A 19,409-nucleotide genomic window follows, 5' to 3' on the forward strand; every position below is an offset into this window, starting at 1 on the left:
GGAAGCTGGGGAGAGATAGCAAGGGGAGAAATGCCAGATGTAGGTGATGGGGAGGAAGGCAGCAAATCACACTGCCACATGTGTTACCATGCAACAATTTTGCATGTTCTTCACATGTACCCCAAAACCTAAAATGCAATAAAATAAATAAATGGGGGAAAAAATTTACCAACATCTCTGTTTTGCTGTGGCCTTATGCTGACCGTCTTATCTTAAAGACAAAAAAATTTCATTGTATAGATTAAAATTAACTTTGGCAAAAATTGAAATGCAGGCAGGGAATTTTTTTTGTTCAACAGAAACTAGAAAAAGCAAAGATACAGTAAAATAGAAAATTTTCACTGTACAGATGTAAATATAATAATTGACACAGCCAGGGATGATTAATGAATAATAAAATGTTGAGGGATGATCATTTGAATATGGGATATTAATACTTTTAAAAACCATTTTTCCAATTATCTCAGTATAAATAAGGTGTCTCTGAAATATACAGATCCAGCATCACGATCATTGTGACAGACAGATGGTGGAACAGTCCTGGTATCACGATCATGGTGATAGACAGATGGTGGAACAGTCCTGGTACCACGATCATGGTGGTAGACACATGGGACCGTCTCTACCTGCAAATGGGTGAGGTAGTATTGACCCTGTAGTGTTCTCCGAAAAACACTTAGGCTGAATTTAATCATGAGGACATTTTCAGACAACTTCAGAGTACAGATCATTGAGCCAGACAGTTGACCTGTCCTCTACAAACAAGCCCATGTCACCACCATCAACGACAACAACAAAAAGATGAGGAGACACTTTGGGTTCAAAAGGACAAAAGGAATGTGGCTACATTATCTTTTTACTCTTTTTCAACCCAAAATGTCTCTTCTCCTTTTAGTTGTGAGATTTGTGGTGACATGGGCTGTCTGAAGCAGACAGGTCAGTAGTGCTACTCACTGTTCTACATTCTGAAGTTGTCTGGAGATTACTTTGGGCTATGAAACTCAGGCTAAGTGTTTTCAGCAAGAACATGGCGTTGTTGATACTCTGCACCGGCAGAGTCCCAGGTGACATGTTGTCTTAGTGTGGGAATATGATCCCTATCCGGGAGACCAGGTGGAGTCTTATCACCGTCATAGTAAGAAACCTACTGTCCATGTCCAAAGTCAAGCGAACATGCTCTTCCACAAGTAAAAAAATGGCATATGTGTAAGCCTGGCATGTGTAATAGAACTCAAGATATGCTGTGTATGTGGAACACAATATATCCAGTGAGTACCAGAAGACTTCAGGATCTTCTGCTTCCACCAGCTCCATGCTGAGCCTAAAAAGGAGGAAAAAACAAAGAATAAGTCAGGGAAAATAAGCCACTGCAGAGCCCCAACTAGATTTCATGGGTAGCACAAGAAAGTGGTTAATAAAGAAAAAACATAGATCCATTAATAACGTAACAAATTTTTCCCTTATGCTGGGATGGACAAGAGTAGGGTAAAAAAGAATGAAAGAGAAAGACAGAGAGAAAGTAAGCTCAGTGAACCATCCAGGTGACACACTGATGAGGGAGTAAAAGGACACTCTGAGTTAGTGCCCTCAGGACACACAGTGTACACTGATCATAAAAAAAAGTATGGTCAACCTACAGTAGTTAGTAAATGGTAAGGGGAGGAAGAAATGGAAACCTAAATATCTACTGCAATTAAAACCAACAGCAATGTTAGTAGGAATAATTCAGGCTTCGTTGAAAAGATGGTATTGATATTGTCAGCCCGCTCTGTTTTCCCTGGACCTGGTGTCTCCAGGTGTCAACACATAATTAGCTGTTCACAATTGCTCAAAGTTACCTGGGGCACAGTGGACCTCGGTCTTCTTCCTCTTCTTGGTCCTTTTTAATCTCTGCAATAAATTCAGACAGGGACAGACAAAATAAGCCATTCCCCTACACCCATAACAGTCCACTGTCTAATCCCTGCACAGGGACCTCAGGCTCCTCAACATGAGAACAGAATAATGTGAGAGATAGACTTCAGGAAGTCTCAAAGACAATCATGATAGAGATTCCTTGGTTTGTGCCTCAGAACCAATGGTGAAACGTCCCTATTCTGGCATACCATTATCCCTTTATCCCAAGTTTGTACAGACAGGAAAGAACCTCACAGACATGCATGGGAACAAAGCTCCTGAAGAACGTGGTAGCTGGCAAGAGACATTTAATTCGGATTGACAGACAACTCCTGGACATGTGCTGCATAGCTTGGTGTGAGTTGGCAACACCTGCTTTGGGTTTCAATGTCCTGAGAGAGCAAAGCTCACTGACCCACCCTGTGTCCGTGCTTCAGACTGGAATCCAAAGTGACTGAAATCTACACTGATGGATAGGTTCAGCCCATCGTGATGACAACTCTCAGCCTGGCCAGCGGAGCAAGGCCCGAAGACTATGGGGTCTATCTGGGACACAAATTGGAGCTTTATCAACTTCACAGTGGAGTACTCACTGCCTATGTCAACAGCCAAGTTGACTTGCTTCTCCTCTAATAAGTGCAAGTTGCTCCTGTAAGACTCATTAGAGGTAGATGTGCCAGGAGGAATTGAGAGAGTCGAATAACCTTCAACCCAGGACTCCTGGGGGGCATCCTCCTCCACAGACTCCTGCAGATTCCTGATGAGCCAGGCAGGACAGGATGACAGAAGATTAAACCAACAGAGATTAGACAACAAAGTCTCACAGCTGATCTGATGGAAGTCAGAATGGAATGGTCACAGAAACCAAAGGCATTTTTCCTTCAGGAGAGAAAAAAAACTATCCCTTCTAAATGCAGGGTGGAGGGTGACTATCCTGGGGACAGAGCACAAACAAGCAGCATGTGTTCAGTGCATTTGCCACAGATGAGCCACTGCAGGCCACCCAGACTCTACGTGTAAACTATCATCACCACTTGCAGCACGAGAACTAACATGGGGCTTCAACTGCCTCGCATAAGTTGTGTTGAAGTTTACATGCAGCATTCAAGTGAACAGAGCTCCTGAGGCATTTCAGACACCCAGATCTTGTGTATTAAGGGCCTCCCTTTTCCCGTATTTTGAAATCATATGTCTATGTTTTGAATTTCTTCTCTTCACAAATCCTAGCAAACACACTCACAACAAATGGGCAGAAAGCATATCTGCGTCTCTCCCGGGGTTTAAACACAGTGGGGAGAACAGGCGAAACCAGGAGATCCCTGTTTGCTGAGTTCACCTGGCTCCTCTGTTTGCAGGTTCCCATCTTGGGAGGAGTGAGAAATTAAAACCTATACAAGTGCCACCAATCACCCACAACATTGTCAATGAGGAAAATTTGTAGCTGGTGAATGGAAGAAAGAGTTCTAGTCATCACTTCCTCATTTTCCCAGGATCTACAGTCTCCAGGTGTCACTACTGAACTAACAGCCCACAACTCCACAGCATTACCTGGGGGGCACTGGCCCTCTTTCTTCCTCTTCCTCATCATCACTTTGACTTTCTGTAAATAAATTCGGAGACGCAGGTCACATTAAGCAAATCACAGTTCACATATGACCAAATCAGTGTTTAGCCATAGCACAAGCACAGAAATGTTCTCAGGGCAAGAATACAAATTCTGACAGGACTATTCCAGGGTCCCCTAGATGAAGCCTGGTGAGTAGGTGATCCTGCTTTCCAGGCACACAGGCCAAAATCTCCCTCTATGGGTAGACCATCATGCCATATTCTCTGTCTGAGTCCATGCAAAGTTAAACCAAATTTTTTCCCAGAAAATCTCCAAAAATGAGTCAAACTCTTTTCTGGGAGTGTTGCTGCAATACTGACTTATCTCACCAGGTACCAAGGTCATTGAATGGTTAGAGGCATCTATACATGAAACTGGACTGATATGTAAATTCTAACAGCACTTGCTTTAAAAAGAATCTGTGAGCTTTGCTCAGTGCCAGTATCATAGCCAATGAGTTTTATCTGAGATGAGATTATTGCTAATTGAAAACTTTTCCCAATACCCCACCATGATGACATACAATAGAGTCGGCATTGACAATTTTTGACTGTCTCTTGGGAGACTGAATAAAAAAAGACAAAACAAAAACAAACAAAAAATAATCTGTGGGCCGGGCATGGTGCCTCACACCTGTCATCTCAGCACTCTCAAAGGCCAAGGTGAGCACTTCACGAGGTCAGGAGATTGGGACCATCCTGGCTAACACGGTAAAAGCGTGTCTCTACTAAAAATACAAAGAAATTAGCTGGGCATGGTGGCACATGCCTGCAGTCTCAGCTACTCGGGAGGCTGAGGCAGTAGAATCATCTGAACCCAGGAGGTGGAGGTTGCAGTGAGCTGAGATCGTGCAACTGAACTCCAGCCTGAATAACAGAGGGAGACTCCCTCTCCAAAAAAAAAAAAAAATCTGTGATTTCAGAGGACAAGGTGAGTGAACCACTTAAAGTTAGAAGTTTAAGACCAGCCTGGCCAATATGGTGAAACCTTGTCTCTACTAAAAATACAAAAATTAGGTAGGTGTGGTGGGGGGCACCTATGGTCCCAGCTACTCAGGAGGCAGAAGCAGGAGAATCACTGGAGTCTGGGAAGTGGAGACTGCAGTAAGCCAAGATGGTGCCACTGCATTCCAGCCTGGGTGACAAAAGGAGACTCCATCTCAAAAACAACAAGAAACAATACATGATGCTACGAAGAAACATCAGATCGGCCATTGCATGGATGGGGTGGAGATCCAGGGCTGAGCCTTGCTTTATGGTAACATATCAGCAAGGTAAAGAGGAAACGTTTTCATCCTGGTCTCAAGGTGACTATGCAGCTAAGCAAGCTGACTTAAAAGAGATCAAGACTGAAGCGCAGAGCAGTGAAACCTGGGGAACAATCTCTCCAAGTAAATAGGCAAGGCTCTCAGTTTCCTTAAAAATAAATAGAAACTCCATGGACATTGTTCAGGGACAGATGACATAATGACATGAGAGATACTGAGTCAAAGCTAGAAGACCTGACAGACACCTCCTGTACACCTCCTGCACACATGTGACCATGAGTTTGTCACACTGGCCTAGGGTCTGGTAACTTGATATTTGGGCCTCGGATACAAACGCATGGCATGAGCTGAGGATGAGATAAAAATTCCCTGGTATCTGTGTTTAGTATCCCATGATAGCTTTTTATTCAAACCAATTTGTGGGTATAGAGCCTGTCTTCAGAGTTGATCTTCCTCAGCCTAGACAGAGGTACCAAAAACCAGGAATGTAGAGGTCACCTGAAAGAATGATTAGAGCATCCTCCACCACATCATGAGATGATTCAATCTACAACCAGAGCAGGGTCGATGTTGTCTTCCTCAAATGTGATTTCATTGGTGTCCCCGTGAGGCTGGCTGGAGTCAGTAGGGCCATAGCTATTTGAAGGAGTGATGACACATTTCTCCAGTGAGTCCTCAGGAACTTTCTTGACTTCAATCTTCTGCACCTCCCTGATGAGCCAGATGGGATAGAGATGACAGAAGATTAAACAAAGAGGGATTGGACCCCAGGGAGTCCTAGATGGTTCTCAAAGGAGGAATGAGAGAGTGGTCCCAGAAGGCAAATAGGAGGTTCCCTTTGAGAGGAAACAGGCAATCCTCCTCTCTGCAACAGAGCATGGCTGCCATGGGAACCAGAGAGAAAGACTGCAGCTGGTATTCATTACACTGGGCAGAAAGGAGCCGAAAAGAAAAGAGACTCAGTTATCCCTGTAAAATTCAGACACGGCACTCAGCACATACAAAGAACCACAACAGCTGCCACACCCTGTGTCTAAGTTGGGTTGAACTGAACATACTGTGGCCAAGGGAATGCAGGCTTTTGGACTATGGGAGACGCCAGAGAGGGTGTGCTTCTAGACCTTTTCCATACTTTACCACCCATTACTTGCTCCTGATTATTCAGTGTTACCTGCGGGCATGTGATTCCTGTATTTTCTCAGCCTCCACAACATGAACATCTTAATCCTCATCTTTGTCATTTTCTGCAAGTACAGGTGTGTTCGTTCAGATATTTCCCATTTCACACTCTGCAAGGACAGTCAGCCCAATGTGTGCAGGAACATGAACATCTGTGTATGGGTCCCTGTTCTACTGAAAGCTCTCATGTTTTCTCTTTAATAGAATGCCCTGGCATGGTTTCCTGATCCACCAGGCAATGCATTTCTGATCAGGAGGCTCACCGTCAAGATGAGGCCAAATGTTGAAAAGACCTTCTGCTCTCCACATCACTGGAGGCTTGTGCAGCCTCTCTCTGGACTTTGGCAGCTGTCTCCGCCATCCTGACACAGATCTGATTCCCAGAGACAGTCTTGGTATCCTGTCACAGTTCACATTTAAAACCTATTTCTTTCTCTTAGGAAAGGGTAAACAAACTTGTCCCACAATCCTCTGCACATCAAGTGACTTCACAGGGCCTCCAAGTGTCTTCTGCTATGTTATTCAGGGACATTCTCTCCACGGGTAGTGCTCCAGTCTGAACCACTTCCTACCACCAAATGCTCACACCTCAAGTGCTTTCTCCAACACCACACAGCGAGGGGATTTATCTCATTGTGATAAGCGGTCATAAGTGTTTGCACATTTGAATGCTTCAGACACTGCAAGATATCTGCCTTTGCAGATGGAGAGAGAGAAATTGACCTGCGTTTGCAGATGAAGACAGAGAAAGTCAAGAAGGAGAAATCAATTGCTCACTGACAGTTCCTAGGAACACTGCTGAAGATACAACCTGGGAACCTTCATTCTTACTCCAGAGCTCTTTCCACTCCAACTACTGCCCTTCTCTCACTGCTTCCTTCATGTCCTTTACAACTGGAGAGATGCTGCCTCTTGCTCCAAAGACCACCATCCATCATGGAAGGAGGGACATTTACAATACTGTGACCTCCAACCCCATGGGTTTCCCATCTGTGTTCTCATTCAGAAAGTCCTAGTCATGTCATGGCCACATATGTTTAGTGGAAGAAAACACCACTGATAAAACTGTCATCACGGAAGTATGGAGGTCTGGAGTCTCTCATAGGGCCATAAAGGAAATATGCACAGAATAATAAAGTTTCTCTTATGCTAGACACAGTAAAATGAAGAACTAATAGACAGTGTTTACTCTGTGCCAACAACTGTCTCCACGAGGCATCTTGGATGGAGCTCAGGAGACTGGCCCAGGGTCCCTCCTTTATGCACCGCTGCCACCACAAAGTCGTGGGTGCTTTCATTCTTCCTCTTAACCAACAAGAGCCTCTGCACAGAAAGCAGGACATCCTTCTGACCAGAGTAATCACTGCTCTTGATGAGGCCACTTACAGATACCACAGGTTATGTAAGGAGCAGAGCCCTCTTTAAGCTCCCGATAGCGGGCATAGTGTGCTACCATCACATTTCCCCCAGAACAGAGCTTTCCCTACTGAGCCTCAGCAGAAACTGGAACCGAGTGGAAGTTCAGCAGCCTCAGACATTTAGAACAGACTAGATGCTACTTTTCTGCAGAATCTTAGGTGGCACAGAGAGGATATCTGTAAACATGGATTCAGCCTCTTGCTGAGAAATACAGGTGGTTCTGTGCCTGGGTCAGGAATCAATAGCTGGGATTGTAACCCCAGCCCCACAGCCACCTTACTGCAGATATGGAAATGTTGCTAAATATTTTGGCATCTGTCTTCCAATTTAACTAAATGTTAAAATACCCACTGCTATTTTCTACAAGTATGGGAAGGATGAAATTAATTTTGATGAAGAGAGCGGTTAGTTTCTTGAGACAAGACAGGACATCATTCTTCACTTTCGTGGTGGTCAACCTATAGAACTTACTGTATGTCTTCAGCTGCTAGTTCAGGGAGTAGTCCACCGGACTCATAAGAAGTCTATTTTTGCTGACTCCAATATTCGATTTGTTATCTTCCTGTTCGAAGCAGGATTTCTCAATGCCTTCTGGAACGTTCACCTCTGTGTTTTTTCTGGAAGGAGGCCTGTCAGATGCCACCTTGCTGATGTTTGGGGCAGAATACAGAAAGCCAGGGACTGGAGAGAAGAAACCCAGACACACAATGGATTAGAAACTGGTGACATCAAATTGGTTTAATTGGGACTGAGGGATGTCACTGACAGCCCTGCCTATTGATTTGAAGATGTCATTTCCCTGCTTTTACTCTTCTCATCTCCACCCCTGATCTCCTTAAGGTCAACTTGTCTTAGCTACTCAGTCACCTTGAAGCCAGGACAGAAACCCTCCTACCATAATCTTGTTTATGAGTTCTGCAGGATCTTATATGGTAGGGAGGATTCCTGTAAACATGATTTAGCCTCTTGCAGAGAAGAACAGATGGTTCTGTGCCTGTGTCAGGAATCAATAGCAGGGATATTAACCTTAGTCCCACACCCACCTTACTGCAGACATGGAAAAGTTCCTAAATAGTTTGGCCTCTGTATTCCATCTTTAACTAAATATTAAAATGCCCACTGTTTATTTTCCTAGAAGTATGGGAAGGATGAAATTAACTGAAGAAAAGAGTGTATCATTTCTCACAGACAAGACAGTACATTGTTCATCACTTTCGTGAGAGTGAACCTATAGAACTTAATTTCCATCTTCAGCCGGCAGCCCAGGTAGTAGGCCACTTGGCTCATAAGAAGTTTATTTTTGCTGTCTCTGCATTTCTGTTCTTCATCGTGATCTTCCTGATCTTCTGTAAACAAATTTAGAAGAGCAGGTCACATTAAGCAAATCACACTTCACACAAGACCAAATCCGTGTGCAGTCATAGCACAAGGACATAAAATATTCTCAGTGTAAGAATGTGATATTCTGATGGGGGTGTTCTAACAGGCCCTAGATTAAGTCACCTCAGAAGTAGATGAGCCTACTTTTCAGATCCATGGGACAAAATCTCCGTCATCTGGTAGATCTTCATCACATATCCTCTGACCTAAGTCAGGGCAAATAATTAAAACTTTTTCCCCAAAATCTTCAAAAATTGCCCTAACTACTTACCAGAACAATTGCTGCAATACCAATTTATCTCATCATATATCATGGTCAATGAATGGTTAGAGAAATTTACATAGGAGACTGGACCAAGGGATGAATTCTAATAACCTTTACTGAAAAAAGAATCTGTGGAGCCAGCCCGGTGTCTCATGCCTGCAATTCCAGCATTTTAGGAGGCCCAGAAGGGCAAGTCACTTGACCTCAAGAGTTCAAGACCAGGCTGTCCAACATGGTGAAACCCCACCTTTACTAAAAATACAAAGATTAACCAGGGGCTTTGGTGCCCACCAGGGATCCCAGCTAAAGGGGGGGCTGAGGCACCAGTAGCAGGGTACTCCTTGCTCTTGATGATGCCATTTACAGATACCACAGGTTCTATTAGGAGCAGGGTCCTCCTCGAGATCCTCAGAGGAGGTACTGTGTGCTATCACTGTGTTTCCCCCGGTGTCTGCAGAACCCTGCTTTGCCTACTGGGCCTCAGCAGAAACTGGAACCAAATGGAAGTTCAGCAGCCTCAGACATTTTGACCAACAGACTAGATGCTACTTGTCTGTGGGATCTTATACGGTACAGAGAGGATTCCTGTAAACATGATTTAGCCTTTTGTTGAGAAAAACAGGTGGTTCTGTGCCTGTGTAAGAAATTAATAGCAGGGATTGTAACCCCAGTGCCACACCCACATTACTGAAGACATGGAAAAGTTGCTAGATACTTTGGCCTCTGTCTTCCATGTTTAACAAAATGTTAAAATAACCATTTCTATTTTCTACAAGTATGGGAAGGATGAAATTAATTTTGATGAAGAAAGAGGTTAGTTTCTCAAAACAAGACAGGACATTATTCATCAATTTCATGGTGGTCAGCCTATAGAACTTACTGTACGTCTTCAGCCGGTAGTTCAGGAAGTAGGCCACGTGACTCATAAGAAGTCTATTTTTGCTGGCTCCAAAAGTCGGTTTATTTTCTTCCTGTTGGGAGCAGGATTTCTCAATGCCTTCTGGAACATTCATCTCTGTGTTTGTTCTGGAAGGAGCCCTGTCAGATGTCACCATGCCGACGTTTGGGGTAGAACACAAAAAGCCAGGGACTGGGGAGAAGAAACCCAAACGTATGATGGATTAGAAACCTGTGACGTCAAATTGGTTTAATCGGGGCTGAGGGATGTCACTGACAGCCTTGCTCATTGATTTGAAGATGTCATTTCCCTGCTTTTACTCTTCTCATCTACAATTTCAATCTCCTTAAAGTCAACTTGTCTTAGCTACTCAGTCACCTTGAAACTAGGAAATAGACACTTCTACCTTTATCTTGCTTATATGTTTTGCAGGATCTTATATGGTACAGAGATTTCCTGTTAACATGATTTAGCCTTTTGCTGAGAAGAACAGGTGGTTCTGTGCCTGTGTCAGGAATCAATAGCAGGGATATTAATACTAGTCCCACACCCGCCTTACTGCAGACTTGGAAAAGTTGCTGAATATCTGACCTCTGTCTTCCATTTTTAACAAAATGCTAAAATACCCATTGCTATTTTTCTAGAAGTATGGGAAGGATGAAATTAAGTTTGAAGAAGAGAGTGTATCATTTTCCAGGAAGAAGACAGGACATTGTTGAGCACTTTCGTGACAGTGAACCTATTAGAACTTACCTTCCGTCTTCAGCCGGCAGCCCAGGTAGTAGGCCATTTGACTCATAAGAAGTTTACTTTTGCTGTCTCTGCATTTCTGTTCTTCATCATGATCTTTTCGATCTTCTGTAAACAAATTTAGAAGAACAGGTTACGTTAAGCTAATTCCACTTCACACAACAGCAAATCAGCGTTCAGTCATAGCACAAGGACTCAAAATATTCTCAGTGTAAGAATGTGGTATTCTGACAGGATTGTTCTAAAGGCCCCTAGACTAAATCACCCTAGAAGTAGATGAGCCTGCTTTTCAGAACCATGGGACAAAATCTCCCTCATCTGGTAGATCTTAATCACATCCACTGACCTAAATCAGTGTAAAAAATTAAAACTTATTCCCAAAATCCTAAAAAATTGCCCTACTTTCCAGAAGCGTTGCTGCAATATTGATTTATCTCATCATATGTCATGGTCAATGAATGGTTAGAGAAATTTATATAGGAGGCTGGACCAAGGGATGAGTTCTAACAACATTTACTGAAAAAAGAATCTGTGGAGCAGTCATCGTGGCTCAAGCCTGGAATCCCAGCACTTTAGGAGGATCAAGTGGGCAGATCACTTGACCTCAGTGATCAAGTGGGCTTGATCACAAGACCAGCCTGGCCAACATGGTGAAAGCCTGCCTCTACTAAATATACAAAAATTAGCCAGGTGTGGTGCTGCCCACTGGGGATGCCAGCTAATTGGGGAGTTGAGGCACCAGTACCAGGGTACTCCTTGCCCTTGATGGTGCCACTTACAGATACCACAGGTTCTGTTAGGAGCAGGGTCCCCTTCAAGCTCCTCACAGCAGGTACTGTGTGCTATCATTGTTTTCCCCCAGTGTCCCCAGAACACAGCTTTGCCTACTGGGCCTCAGCAGAAACCAGAACCGAATGGAAGTTCAGTAGCTTCAGAAATTTAGACCAACAGACTAGATGCTACTTGTCTGTATGATATTTGTTGGTACAGAGAGGATTCCAGTAAACATGATTTAGCCTTTGCTAAGAAAAACAGGTGCTTCTGTGCCTGTGTCAGAAATCAATAGCTGGGATTCTAACCCCAGTCCTATACCCACCTTACTGAAGATGTGGAAATGTTGCTAAATACTTTTGCCACTGTCTTCCATCTTTAACTAAATGTTAAAATACCCATTGCTATTTTCTACAAGTATGGGAAGGATGAAACTAATTTTGATGAAGAGAACGGTTAGTTTCTCGAGACAAGGCAGGACATCATTCGTCACTTTCTGGTGGTCAACCTATAGAAATTACTGTACGTCTTCAGCTAGTAGTTCAGGAAGTAGGCCACCTGGCTCATAAGAAGTCTATTATTGCTGGCTCTGATATTTGGCTTGGTCTCTTCCTGCTGGGAGTAGGAATTCTCGATGGTATCTGGAAAGTTCACCTCTGTGGTCTTCCTGGAACAAGTCCTGTGGGATGCCACCATGCTGACATTTGGGGCACCACAGGGAGAGCCAGGGACTGGGGAGAAGAAACCCAAACATATGATGGGTTAAAAACTGGAAATCAAATAGTTTTAATCAGGACTGGGGGATGTCAGTAACTCAAATTCTTAACTTACTGTTGAGAAAAACCTGATCCCTCCTCACAGCACTTTAAGGTCCTTAACCGCAAAAACAAGGTTCGCAATGCTTGAGCTGAGAACTGAAGGCGCTGCCTGTAGCTCAGACTCTGACAAGAGTGTGGGAGATAGTGGCCAGTGCCCCAGGTAACGGTCTGCTGTTGCAATAACAGAATTAGAAGCTGGGCATGTCGTGGAATCTTAGGAGCCCTTCATTCCATTGCCCAGGGTTTGCTAAAACACAGGCCTCCTGGTCTCACCTGAGGTCACAACAGATGGGGACCATTACTCTATAAGTCACTCTCAGTATTTGTGTACTGTTGTGACAATGCCACAGTGCCATCTCATTCCCAATACATCTAAGAATGTGCCTCATTTTTCATCTCTTATGTGTATAAAATAATCAAGGCAGAAACAGTTTCCCAACACGTGATACTTTCTTAATGCTAGTCATGAAGTCAGTTATCTCTCCTTCTCATATGTTAAAACAGAATTGAAGGCTTTTCCACAAGTTTAAGGTATCAATCTGTTACACTGCCATCATATCCTCTGAGTCTTCTGTAGTATTTTCTGTATCCACTAGAAAGTCAATGAGTAATTCATTTCTTAAAAATGTTTTCTTTCCTGGCTCAATATTCCTCTTGCTGCACCCCATGGTTATGCTGATTTAGTTTTTCTTACTGGCAGATACCACTACACTGATGTTTGTGGCAGAAGAGCCTTTTCATTACACTTAAGACCAGTGTGACATCCCTATGTCCAAAGCTTCCTCTATGTGGGATGATTTGTTTTTTAATGTGACTGAACACTACATCTCATACTTGTCACTTACAGATGTGATTCTAGTCCCAGAAGAGCTCTTTTCAAGGTGTCACATCATTGAAATAATTTCTATAGAGATCTCTCGAAAGCATGTGTGACCATCTATCTTGGGAAGTCTTGGAAAACCTGATATGATTTTGTTGTTTTCATTTCATTTTTTTCATATATTGAAAATAACAGGGCCATGAGTAGTCCTTATGGAATTCTGTTTGATAGACATTTTTCTGAGTTGGTCTATCACCGTTGATGTGTGGTTGCATCCCAGTAACCAACACAGCAAGATCAAGGTGATGGTCAGGGGTGGTTGGTGGTCCTCTGTGTTGCTGTGCAATAGAAGGTGAATCTGAGATGAGAGGAACGAGTAGAGAAGAGTGATCCCCTAAACCACCCCCTCACTTTCTCAGCCATCATCTCCACCTAGGTTTTGTGAGCCTGGAATTTGGGAGACTGTTCTGTAGCCCAAGTCTCCTATGTTTGGCTGCTGGGCTTGCCTGAGTTGAGGGTGCAATGGGTGTGACCCTGGGTTGACCAGCATTCATGTGGCAATGAAGGAAGGAAGACTGGATCAATCCCATTGGAAAGCATGCCTCTCTGCAGCCCCCACCATCCTCCAATGACACTGTAAGGATACTGCTCTAAGATACATCAAAGGCTTTAATTAAAGATATATTCTGGTGTCTGGGAGGCCTGACATTCTGTGGCAGAAAGAAAATCTGTCAAATTTCTTCATTTTAAAAATGATGAAACTGCAGGTTCACAAAGTTATGTGGCTTACTTGAGGTCACACATTGATGAGTTTTGAGAACTGCCAATAACAGTGATCACAACAATTATTCCATAATTATTCATAGGATTCATGTCATTCTGTAAATATTCATATAATTATTCAGTAATTATTTGTAGACCAATTTGTACCAGGTATTTTGCTCAAAACTATGCACATATTTGGACAGCATATCTTCATTATAGTCTTCAAGGTAATGCTGTTATCCTAACGATCAGGTAAGAAACCTGAAGAAGAGGGCTAGGAAATCATGAATTTGGCCATATTTCCATTGTTTGGTTTCTGTGATGCTGGATGAATGACCAGAATGAGTCACAGGAAGAGTATTCATTCCTGTATCATTTTTCAGGACAGAGATGTGCCCTCCTAGAGTATTGCTACCAAAATTCAGAAGCGTCTGCAACCTTGCTTTAACAGGATGGGAAAAAACCTCTATTACCTGGAATTTCCCTGGACCTTTGGAATATACAAGAGAAGTATGAGATTTAGGTCTTACCTTGACTGTATTTCATTCTCTCTTCTATGGAATACCAATGATTCTCAGTAAGACTTTTGCTTTTTTTCTTTCTTTCTCTCTCTCTCTCTCTCTTTTTGTTTTTTTTTTTGAGACAGAGTCTTGCTCTGTCACCAGATTGAAATGCAGTGGCACAATCTCAGTTCACTGCAACCTCTGCCTCCTGGGATCAAGTGATTCTCTTGCCTCAGTCTCCTGACTAGCTGGGACTACAGACACATACCACTAAGCCCAGCTAATTTTTGTGTTTTTAGCAGAGACAAGGTTTCACCATGTTGGCCAAGATGGTCTTGATATCTTGACGTCGTGATCCACCCATTGGCCTCCTAAAGTGCTGGGACTACAGGTGCGAGCCACCACACCCAGCCGACTTTTGCCTTCTTATAACCACAATATATGTTTTATGAAGATTTTACTGATAGCTCCATTTAGAAAGAATAAATATGAGCTATGGTTTAGGCTTTATGCCCTGGACGTACTATTTTTATGATTTCTCTTTTGAGATTAAATTCTCATGTAAATAGGGAAGTACTTATTAATTCTCTTTGTCTGTCCCCATCAGTGCCACTCATTGTCTCCCAGTATGACCTGGCTATGCCCCCGCACTTACCCTTGTCCTGCTCAACCATCTCCATGCACGGTCCAATTCCATCAGTGATTCAGGCTCCTCCGAATGCTCCCTGAAATGGGTACAGGTCTTGGAACATCAGACACATTCCAGGCACAAAAGTAACCCAAACTGTAAAGCAGAAAGCTGTGTTCCCACTTTCCTGAAGTTGGCAGTGATGTCCTAGGACAGGAAGGAATATTTTCCTTTGTTAGGGGGTCTGTTTTTCATGTCTCAAGGTCTGTGATCTAGTGCACACAACTGTCCTGAATGTGAATGAACTTGCTAAATTTCTGGTTTCTTGCTAGGTGGCTAGAACACATTTGTAAGACTTCCTTACTTACCCACGTCTGCTAAGTCTGAAATCTTACCATTATGATTCCTTTTCTTGTAAGGGGCAGCTCAGGGAAGATTGGCCCCATTGCCATGCAAAGAGAGGTAAAGTGAATTTCTACTCAAAGCAACCTTGAATTTGAAACTGGGTCTTCCAATGTTTCAAAGCTGGACTGTAGGTCCAAGTGTGCATACATTTGGACATCATATCTTCATCAGAATCCTCAGGCATGTGTCCTCAAGAATTTGTGTGTCAGCTGTACTCAGGATAAAGTTAGTTCTCATTATGTCAAGTTATAATTAATTTGCCAGAATATCATTCATTATCAAGATAAAGTAATTTATCATTATGGCAAGGACAAATTTAGAAGACTTATTAAATTTACTTCTTTGTTTCCCCAGCTGGAAACACTCAATAGCTACTGATATCATCAGTGTCCTCTGAATACCTTGGCTGTGTTAATTGCTTTGACTCAACATGGAGCTGAAGTGTTGGTGTACTGTACCTCAAGATGCTGAAACATGGCTGAAGTCCAGGGTCACTGGCCCAGGCCATCCACTGAGGTCATCTCATGCGGCATCGGCCACTGGTTCCAATGAACCCACCATGACCACACTTCTCATGAATCACCAGTCACTAGACTGAGAGTTGTGTGGAAGCTGGGATCCTATTTTACTCACCTCTGTGGTCAGGGCTCTTAGCTAAGGGCCCAGCACAGAGGGGTCTCTCAGCAGTGTACATCCATGACTGAATAAAATTGATTACAAACCTCCAACCCTTTCAACTACATTTCTGTCCCCAATGTCTTGTAAGGATACTCTTTCTCTCAGAATGCTGCAAATCCCCTTCTCTAGAGAGGGCCTGCCCTACACCACCCCTGCCCCAGGATCCTCTCCTGTGGGAACTTGAAGGAAGACTAGTCTGTTCTGAAAATGTTATTTTTTTTTTTCTTTTGAGATGGGGTTTCACTCTTGCTACCCAGGCTGGAGTGCAATGGCACAATCTCGGCTCACTACAACCTCTGACTCCTGGGTTCAAGCAATTCTCCTGCATCAGCCTACTGAGTAGCTGGGACTACAGGTGTGCACCACCATGCCTAGCTAATTTTTTTGTATTTTCAGTAGAGTTGGGGTTTCACCACATTGACCAGGATAGTCTTGGTCTCTTGACCTTGTGATCCACCCGCCTCAGCCTCCCAAAGTGCTGGGATTATAGGCGTCAGCCACCATGCCTGGCCAATCTGAAAATGTTCTCTTATGCTTCCCCCTGTCATTAGGAGCAATGTCCTTTGACATACCCCCCCATCCTCCAGGCTGCCACAACACCTCAGTTGGGTAGAACTACTGTATCTTGTTGAAATGATCTGCTTGTGTTTTTCGACTCACTGGCTTGAGTTTCTTTAGAGACATTAAATACCTGAATCCCAAGTGCTTAGCACAGTATAAAGAAAATTACATGCTCAATAAATGTTTATGAGAAACTTCCCTCAGCTGAAGGTACAGAAGAATAGTATAAGTATCACTGTTTCATATGCAAGCAAGGGACACTTACTGTGGCACCTGACCTACGGTAGAGCTGTTCGATGTAAGAATGGACATCTCCACCCTTCTCCAAGCACGGTTATTCCCTCTAACCCACACTGACCTCAGGAGTATCCATTGCTACGGCAGCCCTGAGGTTGAGGTTCCTAGGTCTGGGGTGGGGACTCATGGTCATATCCTCCCTCTTTTGGAGTTGAAGCTGCCCCTCACTATAAACCAGTTCTGATCTACCCTATGGCTCTCCCTGGCCAGAGGCAGGAGACTCCTGTGGAGTAAATTTCTCTCTCAGTCCCCACTGCTCAGCTCATGCTGCTCCTTGAGAATTTAAATGATTATAGGCATTGCCCATTTCCCCTGAGGCTTCTGTCCCAGTTTGTCCTTATTCTCCCCTTCTTTGGTTTTCATCTACCAATGGCTTGCTTTTTGTAGATTATTCTCATGCCCTAAACCTGCTGACTTTCCTTCTTCCCTCAGCTCTGGGATTTCAGGGTGTAGACTCAGCTCAGGCTCCTGCAGGAGACACGCAGAGTCAGGTCTCAGCTGAAGGTCCCAGGCAGCACTGAAAACCAGCTCAATTCCTCATAGACTCAGAGAAAACAGGGCAGGAAGGGACCTCGGAGAGGTACAATAAGCCCCTAACTTACTGATGAGGAACCTGAAGCCCAGAAAGACTGAGACTCTCCCAGGCTCCTGCCCTGGCCACTTGGTGGCAGCAGATCCACCACAAACCTTGGCCTCAGCCTTCCTGTGTAAAGCAGATAACTCACCCTCCAGAAGCTCACTGCTGCCTTTCAGAAACTTTAAATGAAAAACAGCAATTTCCACTGTGAAAACAAAAAGAGTAAAAGGCCCTTTCCTTGGACAAACCCTTTATCAGAGTTCTATAGTCCTGGCATTTATACTTAGTCAGCTGTCATTCACTGGCTGGTAGACTGGGGCAGGGAGCACATAGGATTAAATAGCGTTTCACACAACCCTGCTTTCCCGGCCAGGGCTTTCAGCTTCTCCATTCTTCTTCAGAAACTTTCTTCTGCTCTAACTTTTGGAGAATCCAGGCCCTCACCTGGGTCATTTCTCCATGAAGATCCCTGTTATTTTCTTCCTCTCCTGGAGATAGAGAGGGCAGAGATTGGTTCTGGGTCTACATAGTCTTAGGTTTTCTCCTACGCCAGCCAGGGCAGCTGAAAGCAATCATGACTGAGAGAGGTCAGGTCAGTGAAGAGGAGCACGGGCTCACAAGGAGATCCCCTCTTGGAGATGGTCAGGACCATGATACGGGCAATATCTGACCAATTCTGCTGGGGATGATGCAAAAAAAATTAAGTGGAGGAGGCTGCCATGGGGAGAAAGGGAAAGAACCAAAAGAGTGGGGGAACAAAAAAAAATAAAATATTTTCAGTAACAATAGAAAAAAATGCAGGCCCCGGAGGCAAAGCCCCCTGTCACAGATGGTTAGTTCCAGGCTGAAGAGCCTAATCAAGAAATTCCTGCTGGACATTGCTCGGCCCCATTTCAAAATGGTTTTGGATCTGTGACTTCATTGCCTCCACTTTCTCTCTTTTTGAACAAGAATCACTAGCATCGTTATTCTGTGACTGTCCCACCAGTGCACATTGAGGACAGATAAGCTGTTTGTTCAGTTTCACAGGTCAACAGAGGTAAGGGGATTATATCAAGGATCTGTACTTGGGCCAGGCACGGTGGCTCATGCCTGTAATCCTAGCACTTTTAGAGGCCTAGGGGGGCGGATCCCCTGAGGTCAGGAGTTTCAGACTAGCCTGGCCAACAGGGCAAAACCCCGTCTCTACTAAAAATACAAAACAATTAGCTGAATCCAGTGATGCATGCCTCTTATCTCAGCTACTCAAGAGGCTGAGGCAGGATAATCACTTGAATCCAGGCGGCAAAAGTTGTAGTAAGCCAAGATCACACCCCTGCACTCCAGCATGGGTCACAGACCAAGACTCACTCTCAAACACAAAAACAAAAAAGAATCTGTACTTAATGGACACCCTCAGAAGCCTCATTCACACTTGGTGTAGCTGACTTAAATGAGATTTTAAACTTTCGATCAGATTAGAGCTACATGACATTTTTCACTTTGAACTAACGCATTCATGACAGGAAACCTGGAAACCTTAGGTGAGAAGTTGAATGAATTTTGCACCTATGAGGAACGTGAATGTCTAGGGACTAGAAGTTGAACTGTGATTGGTGGAATTTCTAACATGGTCTCCAAACATGCTGTACCCTTATCTCTGGAACCTGTTAAGCTGATGAGACCTTTCTGTGATTACATTGTTACATGGCAGTCATATGACTTTAAAGAGTGATATGCATTTTAGGTTTTGGGGTACATGAGAAGAACATGCAAAATTGTTGCATAGGAACACTCGTCTTCTCATGTACCCCAAAACCTAAAATGCAATAAAATAAATAAATGGGGAAAAAAAAGATTAAAACAAATATTTTTAAAAGAAAAAAAATATTAATTACAGTTTAAAATGAAGACTTTTTAAAGCATATGAATTATTCTTCAAACAAC

At 43.6% G+C, this 19,409-nt stretch overlaps 1 long non-coding RNA gene, 1 other non-coding gene and 1 pseudogene across 3 annotated transcripts; 1 reads left to right on the top strand and 2 right to left on the bottom strand.

Moving 5' to 3' along the window:
* Nucleotides 1–996: 996 nt before the first annotated feature.
* Nucleotides 997–7,404, bottom strand: LOC119469585 (annotated as a pseudogene). The gene is made up of 7 exons (XR_005198421.1): nucleotides 7,341–7,404; nucleotides 5,941–6,013; nucleotides 5,268–5,480; nucleotides 3,445–3,496; nucleotides 2,490–2,653; nucleotides 1,839–1,890; nucleotides 997–1,321 (listed from the first exon to the last, which is right to left on the bottom strand). The product of XR_005198421.1 is annotated as a neuroblastoma breakpoint family member 11-like (transcript).
* LOC119469587 lies at nucleotides 3,927–4,067 on the top strand. The gene has a single exon (XR_005198423.1). It is a non-coding gene; the product is annotated as a U4 spliceosomal RNA (small nuclear RNA).
* Nucleotides 7,405–7,874: 470 nt separating the features above from the next.
* On the bottom strand, nucleotides 7,875–15,081 carry LOC119469586. Its single transcript, XR_005198422.1, has 4 exons — nucleotides 14,993–15,081; nucleotides 11,953–12,162; nucleotides 10,664–10,768; nucleotides 7,875–8,048 (listed from the first exon to the last, which is right to left on the bottom strand). It is a non-coding gene; the product is annotated as an uncharacterized LOC119469586 (long non-coding RNA).
* Nucleotides 15,082–19,409: the final 4,328 nt, after the last annotated feature.

The sequence above is a fragment of the Cebus imitator genome, unplaced genomic scaffold (genome assembly GCF_001604975.1).
Source record: "Cebus imitator isolate Cc_AM_T3 unplaced genomic scaffold, Cebus_imitator-1.0 Scaffold724, whole genome shotgun sequence".
Classification (NCBI taxonomy): domain Eukaryota; kingdom Metazoa; phylum Chordata; class Mammalia; order Primates; family Cebidae; genus Cebus; species Cebus imitator.